The following is a 19,706-nucleotide window of genomic DNA, read 5'->3' as shown; positions in this document are numbered from 1 at the left end:
TCATTAGATGAATTTCGAAATGAAATTATATCTTTAATACCGAATGAGCCAGATAGTGGTGTAAGAGGGCCTAGCTTGCCATGCCCATATGCTTTTTGAAGGGAAAGCTTTGGAGTGGTTCTGGCGACATCACCGAAATTATGATACCGTAGAATGGTCAACGCTTTCCAGTGCACTAATAAAACAATATAAAGATTGCTATAACGATTCTGACATTAAAGACGAAATCCGACGAAGGAAACAAAGGACGAATGAGGACTTTGACGATTTTTACGACGCGGCCATGGCTCTAACTGATAAGTTGAGAGTTCCCCTGTCCGATGAAGAGCTTTGCGAAACCATGATGAGGAATTTACGTACAGAGATACGTCATGAATTGTTACATATGGAAATTACCCATGTTTCGGAATTGCGAAAGGCGGTGAAGAGGCATGAGAAATTTATGCGAGATATGAGTCGGAGTAAACGATTTAACACCGTCAGGGAAAAACCGCAGGTAGCCGAAGTTCAAGATAGCGTATCCGAAGATGGCACCAGTAGTGTTGATGGTGATATATGTGGCATCAAACCCATTGCTTGCTGGAACTGTGAAGGGCTTGGTCACGGATATAAGGAGTGTCTGAAACCGAGGAGAGTGTTTTGCTTTGACCAGACAAAGTGCGATTTTGTGTCGACAGTCGCAAGTTGAACTCGGTAACCGTGAAGGATTCATACCCCATTCCGAATATCGAGGGTATCTTGTCGCGACTTCCAGCGGTGCATTACATTTCGAAGGTGGATTTGAAAGACGCATTCTAGCAAATTAAATTGTCTGAGGATTCGAAGTCGAAAACGGCCTTTACCGTCCCCAATCGACCTCTGTATCAATTTGTCAGAATGCCATTCGGATTATGCAATGCACCGCAAACCATGTGTCGTCTAATGGATATGGTAATTCCATATAACATGAAGACCCATGTCTTCGAGATACGTCATGTCTTCGAGATACGTCATAGACGATCTTCTGATCGTTTCGAGCACATTTGATGAACACCTAGAACATCTACAAGAGGTAGCCTTACGATTTCGCCAAGCTGGATTAACAATCAATGTAAAGAAGAGCTCTTTTGCAATACGCCAAGTAGGCTACTTAGGATACATTGTTGGAGAAGGATCATTGAAAGTGGATCCAGATAAAGTTAGAGCAATTTCAGATTTTCCAGTACCAACCTCAGTAAGGCAGCTGAGGCAGTTCCTCGGTATGATCGGTTGGTACAGAAGATTTATTGAGGATTTCTCAACATGCACTTTTGCACTAACGGAACTTTTATCGAAGAAGAAAACTTTTAAGTGGTCAAAGGAAGCCCAACAGTCGTTCGATGTATTGAAACAAAAGCTGTGTAGCGCTCCAATACTCATGAATCCTGATTTTTCCAAACCTTTTATTTTACAATGTGACGCTAGTTCTGTTAGTGTGGGAGCAGTGTTGGCTCAAGTTGATGACAATGGAATAGAGCGCCCAATAGCTTATATGTCCCAAAAACTAAATAAGGCACAACGAAACTATACCGTGACAGAGTTAGAATGTCTTGCAGTTGTACTTGCTGTGAAGAAATTTCGAGCCTATATTGAAGGACAAGAATTTAAAGTCGTGACCGATCATGCGAGCCTAAAGTGGCTAATGAAGCAGAATGATCTATCTGGTCGACTTGCTAGATGGGCTCTGAAATTACAGGCATTCGACTTTACCATAGAACACAGGCGTGGTAGAGATAATGTAGTCCCGGATACTTTGTCGAGGGCATTCGATGAAGGTAAACATATTTCTGGATTAGAAATAGATGTCCTACCAAGTATTGATATGGACTCCGAAGCATTCGACAGTGTTGAGTACTCAAAATGGAGGGTAGAATTTCCCGATTGTTGTGTGGTTGGCAAACACATATACAGACGTGTCAGTGTAGAACCCGATTTCGAAGGCAATACCAGTAGTTGGAGATTGCTAGTTCCGACTGAATTACGGGATAAGGTAATGTTTGCAGCTCACAATCAAGCCAATGCAGCCCATGGCGGAATAGCCAAAACAATTGAGAGGATTCGGAGGATATTCTACTGGCCTAGACTCGTATCTGACGTTAGGGAATATATTCAAAGATGTGATATATGCAAAACATCTAAATTTCCTACAACCATTTTGAGGCCACCAATGGGACAAATGCCTATAAGTGAAAGACCCTTTCAGCGGTTATGTGTTGACCTGATCGGGCCTTTTCCTAGAACAAGTAAGGGTCATATTGGGATAGTGATAGTTTTAGATCACTTTTCCAAATTCACATTTCTGAAGCCCTTAAAGAAATTTGTGACATCTCCTATAGTGGCATTTCTTAAAGACGAAATCTTCAATTGCTACGGTGTTCCAGAAGTTATCGTTTCTGATAACGGAACCCAATTTAAAAGCAAGGAATTTGAATGTCTACTTAAGAAATTTGGAATTAAACACCAATTTACAGCGGTGCATAGCCCTCAAGCTAATGCAAGTGAAAGGGTGAATCGCTCCATCAATGCTGCTCTTCGATCGTTCGTTAAAGAAGATCAAAGAAAATGGGATAATTATCTCAGCTCTATAAGTTGTGCCTTGAGAAATAGCCGACATCAAACATTAGATAAAACCCCATATGAAATAGTGTTCGGACAAGTAATGATCAAACATGGTGATGATTATTCGATTTTACGGAATTTGAAGATGTTGGAAGATAATGATCTTCGAATTTAGAGGCATGATCAATTTGTTATTTTGAGAGATTCTGTACAAGCAAAGATGAGGGAGGCTTATGAAAAGAATGAAAGATTGTATAATTTGAAATGTAGAAACCGCGAGCTGAGTATCGGACAACAAGTGGTAAGGAGAAATTTTCCGCAAAGCTCATAAGCAAAAATAGCACCTACAGGAATAAAGGCAATAGTACTTAGGAAAGTAGGTAATGTAAACTATGAACTAAAGGATGTTGACACTGGTCGATGTGGTATTTATCACTTAAAGGAAATCTGGGAGTAATTAAATTTGTTTTTTTTTTTAATGCGTGGTGTGATTGTTAGTTTCGTTTGCGCTAGTTTGCCTTTCCTTAAATTCTTCAACCCGATATTCCACTTTGTACATTTTACATGTTTTCAATCGAGTGGGCTGTTAGGAAATAAACAAATTGAAAATAGACTTTTTCAAAAGAAAAAATATTGTCGAACATTCGATTTTTGGCTTTTGCCCTGACAAGAACACATAAAATAAATATTAAAGAAAAAAAATATATATTATATTCCTCTAAAGGAAATTGTGAAAATCCCTCGAGAAGGATTCCTTATATTCAAATTGTGTTCTAAGGATTAATAATTTTAATATCCGTTGAATGGGACCCCTGCTTAATAGTTTGTGAATGAGGATTGGTACAAAGAATCTAGAACGTACATAGAACGAATCCTTTATATATTCAAAATTTGGAGAAGATTTTCCAAGGAATTTTTATACGAATTTTGCAACTATTAGTCCTGACAGGACGAATCCTTGAATTTAAGATAAAGATTTGGAATTTTATTTGAATTTGCAATTTTTTTTGTCAATCTGGGCTTGCTGGCTTCTTAATATCCTGAGACGATAACAATTCAAGAAAATCCTGATACAGGACAATCAACCAAACTAAAAGCTATTTAGCAAGAGTAATTTGTTTAAATATCATCCTAACATTGGCCGTATCATCCCCTGTCTTTCGAGGCATAATTTTGGAACCCGTGAATTAAATCTTCGTATGGAGAACGCAGTTTTTATTATACGATAAGAATCAACACACAGTTTTACATTTGTATTATCCCAAATACTTGAATTTCATCTAAACGGGCTATGCAATTTGAATATTAATTAACTTTTCCATCCAGCAATTTCGACCAAAGAACCATTATCCTCAGGCCTGATGACAACGGTGATCTTTATTGGTAAGTCGACGTTATAAATCTTTATATATATATATTCTCATTGTATTTGCCCGTTCACCCTGCAAGACAATTTATTACATACATTATTTTATGGCCACCGGTCAGAATAATCACTAATACCCATAATCAAAAACTTTTTGTCACTCAATTAAGATTTACACTTAATATTGACTGTACAAACAATTTAGTTTTCTTTTAACTCTATATATATTAACTACATATTAAATCTATACCATAGCACGAATGGTTTTCATTTTGTTTTCAATCAACATTGCATTTGCTAATTATATTATTTTCGCGATCAAAAATACTTGTTAACACCATTGCAACTTACTTTTTGTTATTTTATTGTGAAAAATATAATTGATTATGAATTTTAACTAAACTAATTCGCTTTTTCGCACGAAAGATGAAAGGGAATTCATAAGGGAATTTCTATAACTGGGTCTAAAGGGTTATGAACTTCTGTGGGCGGTGGAACCGCTAGTGGCTGACTGATACCTTAGGCCACGTCTTTTCTTACGTCACTCCTCTTACTCCTTTTCTTACTCTTCCCCAACTTCATTTATTTCTGGGGATATACTCCCCTAATAAGAGCTACCTTATTTAAATTTTACTTTATGTAAGCGGACCCGAATGCTATTATCCGAGGAAAACAACCCCCCCATGACTGAGCACGGCTGGGGCGAGAAGGTAGCCACTTCCTCCGGAAATAGAACCAGGTAGGGTGGGTCGTTACAATACCCTCCCCACATAGTGGTGTAGGGTATAATTAGCAAAAATTGTAAATAATAAACCATAGTTAAACAAAATCGCCCCACACTAATATCAAATAGAACTGAAAAATTAACTTACTAAATATTTGTGCCATGCCAGTTGGCCTCATTTTCAAACCACATTAAAAATGTGAATGCAGTCGATAAGCAGCAATGCATTTTGTGTTTAAAACCAAAGTTGTAAAATAAAGAATATTTCAACGAAAATTGTATTCATATAATTTACAGACGTAAGTGGGAATTCATGGAATTAAGTTAACAGGTTTTTAAATTTTTCGTTTTACGGTGAGTTTTGTTGGATTTATTTTATTTTTTGTTTGTGGTTGGTTTTTGTTGAGGTGGGTGATTCATAGACGAAGTGAATGTGCGGTGAAAGAAAGCCAAACAAAAAATCAAATTAAAAAAAAAAAAAACACAATTATGACACTCACTCAAACACGAAACAGACATAAATAAGTAGAAAACATTATTGAATAGCAGTGAATTTTTTGTTTGGATTTCTTACCCATTTAATAATTTATTTTTGATATAATGAAGTAATGTTAAGATTTTGCTTTGGGAATAAATTAACCCCCTGTTTTTGTAACTTATTTTTGTTCGTTCGTCTATATTCGTAATAATTTAGGCATTCATAGCTCAGCCCCCAGATTACATACACATCTAATTTTTCGTATACCCGTTCCATATATAGTTAAGAATTCCTCATTCAAAAATCAGCGTTCCACATTTGCGCTAAGACGAGTAAATCGATCTACAAAATTTGACAATTCGTGTGAGAAGAATAAAAATTTTTACAAAAACTGGGGGTAAGAAGAGAAAAAATTGTTTATAAATAAATGAGTGCTGTTTTATTATTTATTTGGACTTTAAAATATATCTTGGCAAGAATATTAATAATAAATTAATCTTTGAGGTTTCTAAAGTTGAAATTGATTTCAACAAATTATAGTATGAGTTGTAGTCCACAAACAAATTTAAAATTTTCAAAGTTAGAATGGAAATAATTGTAAAAATAACAACATTTATGAAGAATTTAAAATTCGCCAAAAGTATATCATCCCAAAACGCCGAGCACTTTTCAACTTTAGGAAGTACACAATGCTTCTCAGATTGCCTCTTAAGTAAATGTTAATTTGTTCTATTTACTTAATGTTTGTTTTATATAATTTCATACATACATACATATGTACGAGTACATTAAATTATCTAAGAAATGTTACGCTTCAGTTTCAACCAGCGGCGGCGGCGAGTGATAATTCGAAACGAAAAGTGAAAAAAAAAAAAAAATTGATGCAAACAATAAACAAACCAGCAAAGCAAAAAATGTAAAATAAATATTTTAAATAATTGTAAAATTGTGCCAACAGCAACAACGACGACGTGTGTAGGTGAAAAAAAATACAATAGAGCAAATAATAATTGTGTCTTTGTTCGTGACTGACTATCGGATGCCTACTCATCAGTTAGAATCGCGTGCTTTATTTTGGATGCTCTGATTCGAATGAGTTCGCAAAATCCAACAACGTTGTGACGTATTTCATTTTTACAATTAATACATGAGCATGTCAAAATCATGTTTTTTGAATGAATGATTAAATATGGTGTTATGTAATTTATGATTATTTAAAATGCATTTTTATCATTTCTGTGTGTTTGACGCCTTTTTTAATTGATAGTTTTGAGGTGTAATTTCTTGTGTTATTTTTACTAATGGCTACTATTATTTTTATTATAAAATAATAATTTTGAAAAATTGTTTTGTAAAGAAGCAAATTCTGGTTTCTAAAATGCAATAATTTCTCAAAACTTAATAAAACTCTTGTTTCTCACTTTCTTACTTAGTTGGCCCTCTACAGGATATTTGTCCAGTAGGTCGAATTAAAAAGGATTTCCATTGATCTCTATTTCTTGCATTATTGTCCAATTTGAATATCGCTCATTTCGATCTCGTCTTCCACTTGTTTACTCCATCGAAGCCTTGGCATTTTCAGTTCTGCGTGTACCGGCATGCGGCCCGTATTTATACGAATTTTTAGCAGGTTCATCATCGCTCATTTTTATAACATGGCTTAGCCAACGCAATCGTTGTATCTCGATACATTTAACTATACTGATGTCATTGTATAGCCCATACAGCTCATGGTTCATACGACATCGATATTCACCGTCAACGCATATTGGCCCGTATATCTTGTAACGTGACAATATGATCACGTACATAATAACACAACAACTACTACCAAGAAACCCATTACATTGTCTCTACCTGTCACTAGTGGTATAATAGGCCACACACTGGTAAATTTCAGCCCAGTGTATTTTTGCCACCATCGTAGTCAGTGCTTAGTGCGACTAATTCGCGTTCACTTCATGCCTCGAGTCACTCATATATTTCAGAGTTGGTTACTGATGGCGAACTGGCTACTGCTGGCAGTTAGCAACACGGGATGGAACTGAAGGCTGTTCTAAATACGCCAATGTACTTCTTGGTGTTACCGAGTTGGGAATACTTTTTGGAAGCTACCCATTAAATTGTGGTGGCTAATAAATTGCACTACACTCATGAGTCATCTGTTCCATTCGGTACTGGAACACCCGAACGCCGTACTCATCGTGTTCCCGAACACCGATACCCGAGCATCAACACCCAAACTCCGTATCCATCGTGTTGCCGAACATCAACACCTAAACTTCGTATCTATCGTGTTCTCGAACATCAACAGTCGAGCGCCAAACCCATCGTCTTCCCGATCATTTGCAGCCGAATACCGAATTCATAGTCTTCCCGATCATCAGCGGCCGAACATCGAATACATCGTGTTCCCGATAATGCACATCCGAACACAGACAATACAATTTCCCCCGAAGAAGTAGATTGTAAATTAGTATTTAATCAGTAACTCCCCGATATAGCCCCCAGGAATGGGAGAATACTAGCCTTTTCATTTCGTAAGGTTCAGTGGGTCTTTATGGAGACCCTCGGTGCGACCAAACTTACCCCAGCCGACGAGAAAACCCTGTAACAATCTTTCGAAGAATTTTGCTCTCAAACACACAAAGCACTGACTTATCTGCTTGTGCAAGTACCCACGCGTCGGAACCATACATTAGCACGGGTAGTGTCAGTGTTTTGTAAAGTGTTATTTTTGGTTGACGAGGTGTATGTGGCTTTGTTCTTAAACTGCTTACTTAAGTCAACGTAGCATCAATCAGCCAATACTCTTCTTATTACGATGTTGTCTGTTGTGTGTGGCGGTGGTGAGATTGACAATTTTTAACTACTTCAAAATTATAGGAGCCAACTTCCATAGTTGGTCGGAGTTCTATGGACGCCTTCCGCCAGACCCACAAGAAAGGCTGTCTCCTTTGTTTAAAATCTCGTTGGGTATTAAACTCTTCGGAGAGTTTATTTCCTATTTTAACTGAGGACCCACTATCATATAATGTCATCCTACAAAGCTGAATGAGCTCATATCTAAAACCGCATTGGTATAGCCCAATTATTTCGTTAACCATAGGCTTTAGTCGTTCTCACAATATACCCAACACTGTCTATTAGGTAATAGGGGGAAGATTTATGCCCCAATAGTTAGAGCAAATAGTCTTATCACCTTTATTGTGGACGGGAGACAGGATGATAATCGTCGGGTACGCGTTCTTCCTGCCAGATGGTGCTAACTAGCTGATGCATACACCTGATCAGCGTGTCGTCTCCGGTTTTAAACAATTCGGCAGGTAGGCCATCGTCGCCTCCTGCTGCCTTATTAGTCTTAGCCGGTTTATTGGTTCTTTGCTCCTCTTGGCAGGCGGAATGTATACAATACCCTCCACCATAGTATGGAGGGTATATTAACTTCGTTTTTCTGTTTGTAACACATGGAACTAATTACTAGCGAGCATATAAAGTATATATATTCTTGATCAGGATAAAATTCTAAGACGATCTAGCCATGTCCGTCTGTTGTAATCACTCTAGTGTTCGCAATATTTGAGAATAATATAGCCCTCTATTTTTGCACCCGAATGTATTTTTTCCGAAGGCAGGACAAGTTCGCAGATGGGCTATAGCGGACCACTTTTTGGTGCAGCCCCCATGTAACGGTACCTCCCAATTTTTATACCCTCAGCATTTATGCTAACGAGGGTATATACACTTTCATACCGGCAAAATGGTATGTTTGGACGAAATTTGTTTCAGACAATTTGGAGTCGATTGAGCAATGAACGTCCGTCTGTCGGTCTGTCTGGCTGGAGTGCACGATAACTCTCGAACGGATCAACCGATTCGGTCCAAAATTTGGTTTTCATAATATTTTTCCAAACGTAGTTTAAGTTCGAAGATAGGTTATATCGGTCCACCCCTTCCGGTACCTCCACAAAAGTTTGAAAATGTTCGGAAAATTTGTACGCACGATAACTCTTGAAGGGAGTAACCGATTTGGTCCATACTTTGCAAATCGTGAAATGTCTACCAGACTTAGATGAGGTTCCAATATGGACTCCATCGGTTCTCTCCTTCGGGTACCTCCCACACAAAATTTCAGATAAGGTTAGTTTAGGACCTGCTCTCTAAACACTTTGATTTTTGTTTTAGCAACTTGTATTCACTGCCCCTTTGGGGAACCTGTAACCCCTATAGGGCGCGTCCCCAGGTGGCGGATAGGGGAATGCTTCCCAGATATGGGTGGTAGGACGGAAATCAAATACGTCCCGCGGACCAACAGGTTGCTGCGTCTGTCTTTAAGTAAAGCGGCAGCAAACAGCGTCTGAACTCCATGGGGAGCGGCTGAGAACTAGATGGAAAACTGTAAACCCTTCAGAAGGCAACGGGAAACCACTGAAGTAATCTCCCTTGAAAATCATACAATATGAACAATACAAACCAAAACACACGGCCCTCAGTCTCCGGCCAAACGAGGGTGCTAAGAATCCCCGGAGGTAAAAACAACCAAAAACTAAACATCGGAACCTGGAACGTCCGAAGTTTATACGAAGTCGGTAAATTAAACAACACAATCAATGAAATGAATCGACTTAAAATTGATATACTAGGTGTCAGTGAAACTTGGTGGACAGAAAGCGGCAAATTTGAATCTCAAAATGTAGTAGTATACCATTCTGGAAATATGGAAGGTATCCGCAGACGAGGAGTATGCATTATTGTCAAGAAAAACATTGCAGATTGTGTAGTTGGATATGTCCCGATGTCAGAGAGAACTATGATGATTAAAATCTCAGCAAAGCCCCTAAATATGAACATAATACAGGTATATGCCCCAACATGTGATGGAAACAATGACGAAATTGAACTGTTTTATGAAGAAATATGTGAACTGCTTAAAATGACGAAATCACATGAAATAACAATAATTCAAGGCGATTTCAACGCCAAAGTGGGTAATGAAGAAGTAAATGGTGTAACAGGAAGATATGGACTTGGTGAAAGAAATGAGAGAGGAGACAGATTAATTCAATTTTGCCAAGAATTTAAGATGACCTTAACCAATACAGTATTCCGACTACATCCCAGACGCCTATACACATGGAAGTCACCATTGGATAATGGAAGAAATGTCGTACGAAATCAAATAGACTTTATAATGATCAACAGCAGATTTAAGACTTGTGTGACCAAATGTTCAACATACCCAGGAGCTGATGTGCCGTCCGATCATAATCTTTTAATGTGCAATCTTGGAATTAAACTGGCCCGAATCCAAAAACGTAAAAGGAAATCACATAAAATAAATACGGAAATACTCAAAAATACAACAATCAGAAACGAAATAAAAGAACAAATAAACAACAAACTTGGAGATATTGATATAAACGATGCAGACAATATATGGAACAACGTGAAAGATGCAATATGCAAAGTAACAAAAAACTACATTGGAAACCAAACAAGAAGAACCCAAGAGGAGTGGATGAACAACGAGATAATGGAACTTCGAGAGGAAAGAAGAAAATACAAAAATGTTGATTATGAACGCTACTGGGAGATAAATAAAGAAACTCGAACAGCGATCAGGGCTGCCAAAAATTCTCTGCTAAACCAAAAATGCCAAGAGATCGAGCATTTACAACATATCCATGACGATTTTAACTTACACAAAAAGCTAAAAGAAACCGCTGGGATATATAGAAGAACAACATCAACACTGCTCCTGGATGACAACAATATACCAATTTTTGAGACAGAACATATAAAGAATATATGGAAAAACTATATTGAACAACTATTTACCGACGACCGACGTTCAATATACCAACATAATGTAAGTGCTGATATATCTGGAACCCCTATCACGAAATCGGAAGTGGAACGTGCGATCTTATCATTAAAAGATAAGAGATCAACTGGACCTGACGAAATTCCATCTGAAATTTTAAAACTTATAGATGGAGACAACGTATTATTGATTGTCCGCCTATTTAACTGTGTATATGATACTGGTCAATACCCTTACGATTGGTTAAAATCTACCTTTATTCCGATACCCAAAAAATCGAATGCAAAAAGGTGTTGTGAATACAGGCTTATTAGTCTCATGTGCCATATATTAAAAATCTTCCTCCGAATAATCCATACGAGAATATACAGCAAATGTGAAACTGCTATGGGGGAATCCCAATTCGGCTTCAAAGAAGGTATGGGTACCCGAGAAGCTCTACTATCTCTTCAAATACTTGTACAAAAATGTAGAGATGTTCATAAAGATGTGTTCATATGTTTCATAGACTATGAAAAGGCTTTCGACACTGTCAAACATGATAAACTGATAAACATACTAAGAGATATTGGGATAGAAGAAAAGGAAATTAGGTGTATAAGAAATCTATATTGGAACCAAACCGCAAGACTTGAAATAAATGGTGAAGTTACAGACGAAGTCCCCATATCCAAAGGTGTTCGACAAGGCTGCATATTATCACCCCTCCTCTTCAATGTATACTCTCAGCGAATATTTTGTGAATCAGTTGAAAAAGAACGCATGGGTATAAAAATACACGGCAAGATGGTAAACAATATACGATACGCCGATGATACCACCATAGTTGCTGGCAGTATGTCTGATCTACAACATCTACTAAACAAACTGACACAAATAAGCGAAATATATGGTCTCAATATAAATATAAAAAAGACAAAATACATGGTGATCAGTAGAAAAGATAATAACATTTTTGATACAACACTAAAAATAAAGAACGAGACAATTGAGCGTGTAAAAACATTTAAATACCTTGGTGTCCTAATAAACGACAACTGGAATAATTCAAATGAAATCAATCGTCGAGTGGAGATGGCTAGAGATACCTTTTTCAAATATAAAACCGTGCTAACAAATCATGACATAAGCTTAGCAACAAAGATAAGATTTGTGAAATGTTACATTTGGTCAGTGCTACTATATGCAGTCGAAACCTGGACTATTAAAAGTGCAGATGAGAAGAAACTCGAAGCTTTCGAAATATGGATATATCGACGAATTTTAAGAATACCATATACTGCACATATAACAAACCAGGAAGTTCTTCGAAGAATGAACCATGACAGACAACTCCTGCATACTGTTAAATCGCGAAAAATCTCATACTTAGGTCATCTAATGAGAAATGAAAAATACAAATTTATACAAAACATTATAAAAAGCAAAATAGAAGGAAACCGAAACAGAGGCAGGAGGGAGACATACTGGCTAAAAAATATTCTAGATTGGACGAGATACAGAGATGAAACCAACTTACTATATGCCGCTAAAAATCGAGAGCTTACATACACTTAGATAATATCTATATTTTGAAATATATTTTTGAATATGTAAACAATACTATTGTATGATCGCTTTACATCCGAATATCGGATACGCAAATAAAGAAGAAAAAGATTCACTGCCCCATTACGACGGTACCAGTTTCATCAGGGGCAAGTGCACTTCCTGAGAAAATAGCCTGAAATTGCAAAAAAACCCTATGACCGTGTGAGGTGGTTGAAGCGCAAGACAACTCTCGAACGGATCTGTCGATTTGGTCCAAAATTTGGCCTTAGTAATATTTTGTGCAAACATAGTTTAAGTTCGAAGATAAGCCATATAGGTCCACTCCTTCAGGTACCTCCATCACAAAAGTTCAAAAATGTTCGGAAATTTTGTTCGTACGGTAACTCTTGAAGGGAGTGGTCGAATTGGTCCATACTTTACACATCCTAATATATCTAACAGATATATATATCAGGTTCAAATATGGACTATATTTGTATACTCCATCCGGTACGTCCCACACAAAATTTCGGATAAGCTCACTTTAAGACCTGCTATCGAATCACTTTGAATTTTGTTGAAGCAACTTGCATTCGCTGCCTCAGTTACGATGGTAAATGTTTTTTCAGCAGCAAGTCCATTCCAACAGCCCGAAGGGTGTAAAAAACCCCTATGGCACCATATCTAGTGGCTGGAGATCCACTTCCATAATGGGCAATGTAGATCCATTCCTGTAAGTATCTGCGTTTAATCTTTAATCATAATCAACATTTTTGTCGGTTCATACGCCCAAAATTGTTAAAACTCCCTAAATACATAAGTTTTTTGGGAAAAAATTGCACACAGGCTGAGGCAAAGCCGACTGATACTTTTTAGCTACATTTCTGTCCGAACTACCTGTAATTTCATGTATGGGGTTCCTAGTGGTAATAAAATTTCTCCACTAAAAACCGCCAACATAGGTCCATATTTTGGTATAGCCCCCATATAACGGTACCTCCCGATTTTCGTTATTTTGAGGATTTTAGCTAGAATTTTGGACCGAACTACCTGTAATTCGACAGTTGAGGTTCCTAGTAATCACAAAACAACTTCACCAAAAACTGTCAACATAGGTCCATGTTTGGTATAAGCCCCATATAACGGTACCTCCCAATTTTTGGTATTTTGAGAATTTTAGCTAAAACTTTTCACCTGACTAACATCTCCACCAAAAACTGTCAGTATAGGTATATGTTTTGTTATAACCCCCCAAAATTTCACCTCCCGATTTTCGGTATTTTTAAGATTATAGCTACATTTTTCGACATTTGAGGTTCCCAGTGGTCCTTTTTTTTGGTATAGCCCCCATATAACGGTGCCTCCCCATTTTCGGTGTTATTGACCGAACTATTTGTAATTCAAAAAACTGTCAACATGGGTACATGTTTTGGTAGAACCCCCATATAATAGTACCTCGGGATTTTCGATTTTTTGGTTTCTAGCTAAAACTTTTGACCCAGGTATCTGCAACTCGACATTTGAGGTTCCCTGTGGTCACAAAACTTCTCCAACAAAACATAGGTCCACACTTTGATATAGCTTATTTAGTGGACAGGAAAGAAAATAATTATTCCGTTTTAGTTCAGAATATTTTATGGTGGAGGGTATAAAAAGTTCGGCCCGGCCGAGCTTAACGCTTTTTTACTTGCTTATTTATGTTATATTATTTATAAATTAGTTATACTAAGCTAAATTAAGTCCAAAATCCATTTTCAATACACTTAAAAATAATATATTGTTTGAAATTTTAATGGATTTTGAATTAGATTTATCAAATAAGCAAATTCAATAATTTATTTATGGTCTATTATTAAATTATTAACAATTTTTCATTCGAGTTTCTTTTGGTTTGGTTTTGGTATGCCACTGTGTGTGTGTGTTTTTTTTTTCAAAAATACTTGTTTTGATGTCTGTCATATTTGTCGATTTGAGTCATCCCCAAAATATTAATTGTATTGAATGATTAATTGATTTGAGTAGAGAAGAAAAAGTGTGGATAATTTTTATTAATTGAACATGTTAAAACAAACAACGTACATACATTTTCATATGAATATTAATTACTAATGTAACAATTAATAACTATGAAGGGAGTTTCTTGATCATGTGATATCCTACATCACTTAGTTTATAGCAACGAAGTCGTAAACAAAATAATATTTTAATCCGATACGTACTAAAATAAAGCTCTGTTCCAGAACTAAAAAGTTTTTACAATGTTTACCATTTTTACACATTTTGCGTTCCTGTACACACAATTTATATGAAAATCGTTTACGACTTTTACAACTTGTACGATTTTACCACTTTATAAAGTACGGGAACAGGCCATAAGTGAATAATAAAACTAGGGCGATGGAGTCTAGATGGATAGATTCGTAGCAATAGAAATTTGTGCTGCAGTTGTGAGTAAGAAATCACTTCCACAACACCTTCTTTTTTATAAATAGCGACGCTTTGTTTACGGACAATAATACAATTATATTTATTAAATAATTTAAATCGTTTTGTGGTTACTATTTTGTGTCATCTAGGTAGATAAAACAAGGAAAAATATGTAATCTTCTATCGAAAGATCTGTAATCCGCCATAAGAATATCTGTGATTATCTATGAGCAGATCTGCGAGCTTCTTCTTCGATTAATCTGTGATCTTCTATGTGAAGATCTGTTAATTCTATGAGAAGATATGCGAACTTCTACTATCATCTTTAGGAATCTCATTTATAATACTATTTCTGATTTTCTATGAGAAAATATGCAATATTCTATGAGATGTCTTTGAGAAGATCTTCTTTTAGAACAACTTCTATATATATAAAGATGTATAATTCTCCATTAGAAGATATGTGGCTTTCTATTAGAAAATATGTGATTTTCTATAAGATCTGTGATTTTTTTCTAGATGGAAGATCACAGACGGTCTTATGTAGGACCACAGCACATACGAAGATCAGTGATATTTCGTAAAAAAAACCTAACAAGTAAAAAATAGCAGTCGGCTTTTAAACTAAGTTTATACAAAATATTACGATGGCCAAATTTTTGACCGAATCGACTGACCCATTCGAAAGTTATCGTGTGCTCCTGCCACTACACACGGTGGCAGCGAATACAAGTTGTATCAACAAAAACAACAAGTAAAAAAGCGATAAGTTCGGCCGGTCCGAAATTTGTATACCCTCCACCATAAAATATTCTGAACTAAAACGTAATAATTATTTTCTATCCTGTCCTTAATTTGAGGTGGAGATATTCTGTGACTACTTATACCTAAAATGTCTTCAATCGGTTGGCAACCTTATATGCGGATAAATCAAAGTGTGGACATATGTTGATAATTGTTGGTGGAGAAGTTTTGTGATCACTGGGAACATCAATGTCGAATTGCAGACACTTCGGTCAAAAATTGTAGCTGAAATCCTCAAAATAGGTAAATCGGGAGGTACCGTTATATGAGGGCTATACCAAAACGTGGATCTATTTTGACAGTTTTTGGTGGAGATTTTTTGTTATCCTCGACTGTTAAATTACAGGGAGTTCGGTCACAAAATTCAGCTAAAATCCTCAAAACACCGCAAGTCGGGAGATATCGTTATTTTGGGGCTATACCAAAACATGGACCCATGTTTACAGTTTTCGGTGGAGATGTTTTGTGACCACTGGGAACCTCAAATGCGGAATTACAATTAGGTCTCAGATAGATAGGTCTACGTTATTGCTGTTGCCGCCATGTATCGGTACTGTCCTATTTAAATTATTTTGAGGTAAATGCTGCTATCGGCTTTGTACTTTTCAAGTACATCTGACAGTGAGTAATCTTGATTAATTCCGCAGATTTCGTTAAATTTTCTAGGAAAATATATAAGTTTATGATCAGTGATCTGCTATAAAAATATCGGCGATATTTTATGATAAGATATGTGATCCTCTATGAGAAGAACTGTGGGAATCAACGTGAAAATCGGTGATATTCTATGATAAGATATGTGGTCTACTATGAGAACTCGTGTTACCTGATATAAGAAGATCGGCGATCTTTTATAAGAATATTATTGATCTTCTATGGGAACATATTTCATATTCTATGAGAAGATATATGGTCTTCTATGAGAACAGCTTCTATGTAGGAAGATCTGCAATCTTCTTTTAACAGATTAGAGATGGATCTTTTTTTGCAGGCAGGTTAAGTTTGATGATGGGGTATATCGGTCCAAGTTTTGGTATAGCCCCCATATAACGGTACCTACCAATTTTAGGTATTTTTAAGTTTTCATTCACATTTTCAAACCTAATTAGATATCATTTTACATTCAGGGTTCCTAGTGTTACACAAACCTGTACTCCAAAAATTATGGGCATGTGTCCATGTTTTGGTAAAGCCTCCATATAAGGATACCTTTCGATTTTCGGCATTTTGAGGATTTTAGCTACAATTTTTAACCGAACTAGCTTTAATTCGTCCTTTGAGGTTTGCAGTGGTCACTAAACTTCTCCACTAAAAATCGTCAACATATGTCCACGTTTTGGTATGACCCCCATATAAATGTACTTCCCGATTTTCGGTATTTTGAGGATTTTAGCTAAAATTTTTAACCGAACTAGCTGTAATTCGTCATTTGAGGTTCTCAGTGGTCACGAAACGTCTCCACTAAAAACCGTATCCATGTTTTGGTATAACCCCCCTATAAATGTACCTCCCGATTTTCGGTATTTTGAGGATTTTAGCTACAATTTTTAACCGAAGTAGCTGTAATTTGACCTTTGTCAAATAAGTCAACATAGGTCCATGTTTTGGTATAGCCCCCATATAAAGGTACGTCCCGATTTTCGGTATTTGAAGGATTTTAGCTACAATTTTAAACCGAACTATCTGTAACTTGATACTTGAGGTTCTTAGTGGCCACGAAACTTCTTGACTTAAAATAGTCAACATTGGTCCATGTTTTGATATCGCTCCCATATAACGGTACCTCCCTAGTTTCGGTATTTTGAGGGTCTTAGCTACATTGTTTGATGGAACCACAATTAATTTGACATTTCAGGTTCACTGCAGTTATAAGGTAACTATGGTCGAAAAAATTTTTGCACCTAAAATTGTGAAAGGAAATTAATTATTCCATTTAAATTAAGACTATTTTATGGTGGAGGGTTAAAAACTTGGGCTAGGCCAAGCTTTTTACTTGTTCCGCCTCGTTTTTTACTTAGTACGACCCTTTTGGTTTAATAACACGATTCTTCAACTTCTTATTATGGGTGAAAGTATTGGGCGATCCATGTGGTGCTTTCTTTCACGATGAGTTCTGGACTTTGATGATACAGATGCTAGATATATGTAGATTAGGCCAGGGCGATTTGAAAACTTTAATGGGCCCTTCGCGTTTCTGATTCCTGGGATTGAACTGAGCAAAGAAGTCCACTAGAGATACGTCTACTGTGAAAATTGAGCCTCCCGATTTTGACTTTAATTTTTTTATCCACGTTTTTTAGACATTTTGGCATATAACAGCCAATTCATTGAGATTTTCGATCGAACACACGGACAAAAATTTTTAGCAAAGACAGTAATTAATAACTCTCTAATACATCGCAAAAGCATGGAACGCTCCTTCAGGCAGTTTTGGCCTTTAATAAGTGCAAACTTTTCGAAAAATGTCGATAAATGGCACAGTGCTACAAAAGTTGACCAGAAAAATATTCAAGCATTCTGATGCAAAATTATATCGCGTTGGAATCCATGGACAACGAGAATGCCTTTAGTTCGTTTGTGTCAGTTCGTTTTATTTTTTTTATAACGGAAGAAGTAGTGAAAATCTGGGCTTCTTACGTTTTCAAAGTTAAATGGACATATCTTCTTTTTTCCTTTTAAACTTTCGAACAAGTTATTATTTTTTAAATCGGTTAACAAATGGCAAAGTTATATTGGTTTAAGTCTGAAAGACCCCCACAAAAAATCTATAACTGAATTTCTCATAATTTTCAAAAATATAATGTTTTGGATCCTAACGCGATATAATTTTGCATCAGAACGCTTTCTGGTCAACTTTTGTAGCACAGTGCCATTTATCGACATTTTTCGAAAAGTTTGCACCTTCTCAAGGCCAAAACTGCCTGAAGGAGCGTTCCAATGCTTTTGCGATGTATTAGAGAGTTATTAATTACTGTCTTGGCTACAACTTTCGTGTGTTCCATCGAAAATCTCAAGGGTTTGGCTGTTATATGGCAAAAACGTGGATAAAAAACTTAAAGTCAAAATCGGGAGGCTCGATATTCACCGTAGATCTATGTTCTAGTGGACTTTTTGGCTCAGTTCAATCTCAGGAATCAGAAACGCGAAGGGCCCATTAAGGTTTTTCGCAAATCGCCCCGGCCTAATGTAGATACATTTGCCTGGTATGTGAAACCTATTATATTCCAAATTTATTAAATATCTACGACTAAAAGGCCGGTAGCCAAGTTCTCTCTCATCAGTTGGATGGCCTTGAAAATGGGAATAAATATCAACATCTAATGTAAATTGAAATCTTCAAAATTTTCTGAGAATGGTTAAAAATAAAACTCAACCATTTCGCAAGAAATACTCTTCAGCAACCTCCATATCTCTCTCCCCATTGTATCATAAAGATAATATTGCTATCGCCACCACATTCTGACAGATGTGGGTTGTGGTGGTGTAGTGATCTTATAATTACATAAAAATACATTTCAATCAAAAGAAAATGAAAGACAAAGAAAAAAAAACATTTCAGCACTTGTGGCAATATAAACCCACATACTTCATATAAACCTCCATATTTCCATCATCAAACTTCTATTCTTAATAACTCAATTCGTTTTCTTTTGATGGCAAAGAAACTGTAAGAGATTGTTCTATGACTTTTTTTCCCTAACAAATGAGAACAGTGGGTCAAAAAAAAAGAAACATTCAAAAGTAAGACATTAGCAAAAGAAATGGAAAATGATGTATGGGAAATGCGTGAATTGCACATTTTTACATGTTTAATTACCATGTTCAATTGTGACACTAAGTACCCTAAGCATGTTTTGTTGTAAAAGAATAAAAAAAACCTCAAATTACTCAGCGGAAGTTCTCAATGTAAAGCCCTTAACATTTTAATGTCTTTAGAAATTTTGTATAGTTTTGTTGTTGTTGTCTTTTAGTACAA

At 36.3% G+C, this 19,706-nt stretch overlaps 1 protein-coding gene across 7 annotated transcripts in view; it reads left to right on the top strand.

Annotated features, from left to right (window-relative positions):
- Positions 1-19,706, top strand: part of LOC141404359 (uncharacterized) — a 68,374-nt gene that overhangs the window by 13,446 nt on the left and 35,222 nt on the right. The window contains exon 2 of one of the 7 annotated variants that reach the window (XM_073987897.1): positions 3,904-3,960. The exons of 5 other annotated variants lie outside the window; for them this stretch is intronic. The gene's annotated coding sequence lies outside the window, so the exon portion shown is untranslated. Of the gene's footprint in view, positions 1-3,903; positions 3,961-4,965; positions 5,022-19,706 lie in introns of those variants that run through there. One more of the 7 variants, XM_073987899.1, reaches the window with a different exon arrangement.

Source organism: Musca autumnalis, unplaced genomic scaffold, assembly GCF_047663935.1.
Source record: "Musca autumnalis isolate F117 unplaced genomic scaffold, ASM4766393v1 scaffold_4, whole genome shotgun sequence".
In the NCBI taxonomy this organism is placed as follows: Eukaryota; Metazoa; Arthropoda; class Insecta; order Diptera; family Muscidae; genus Musca; species Musca autumnalis.
This window is presented reverse-complemented; position numbering and strand designations above follow the sequence as displayed.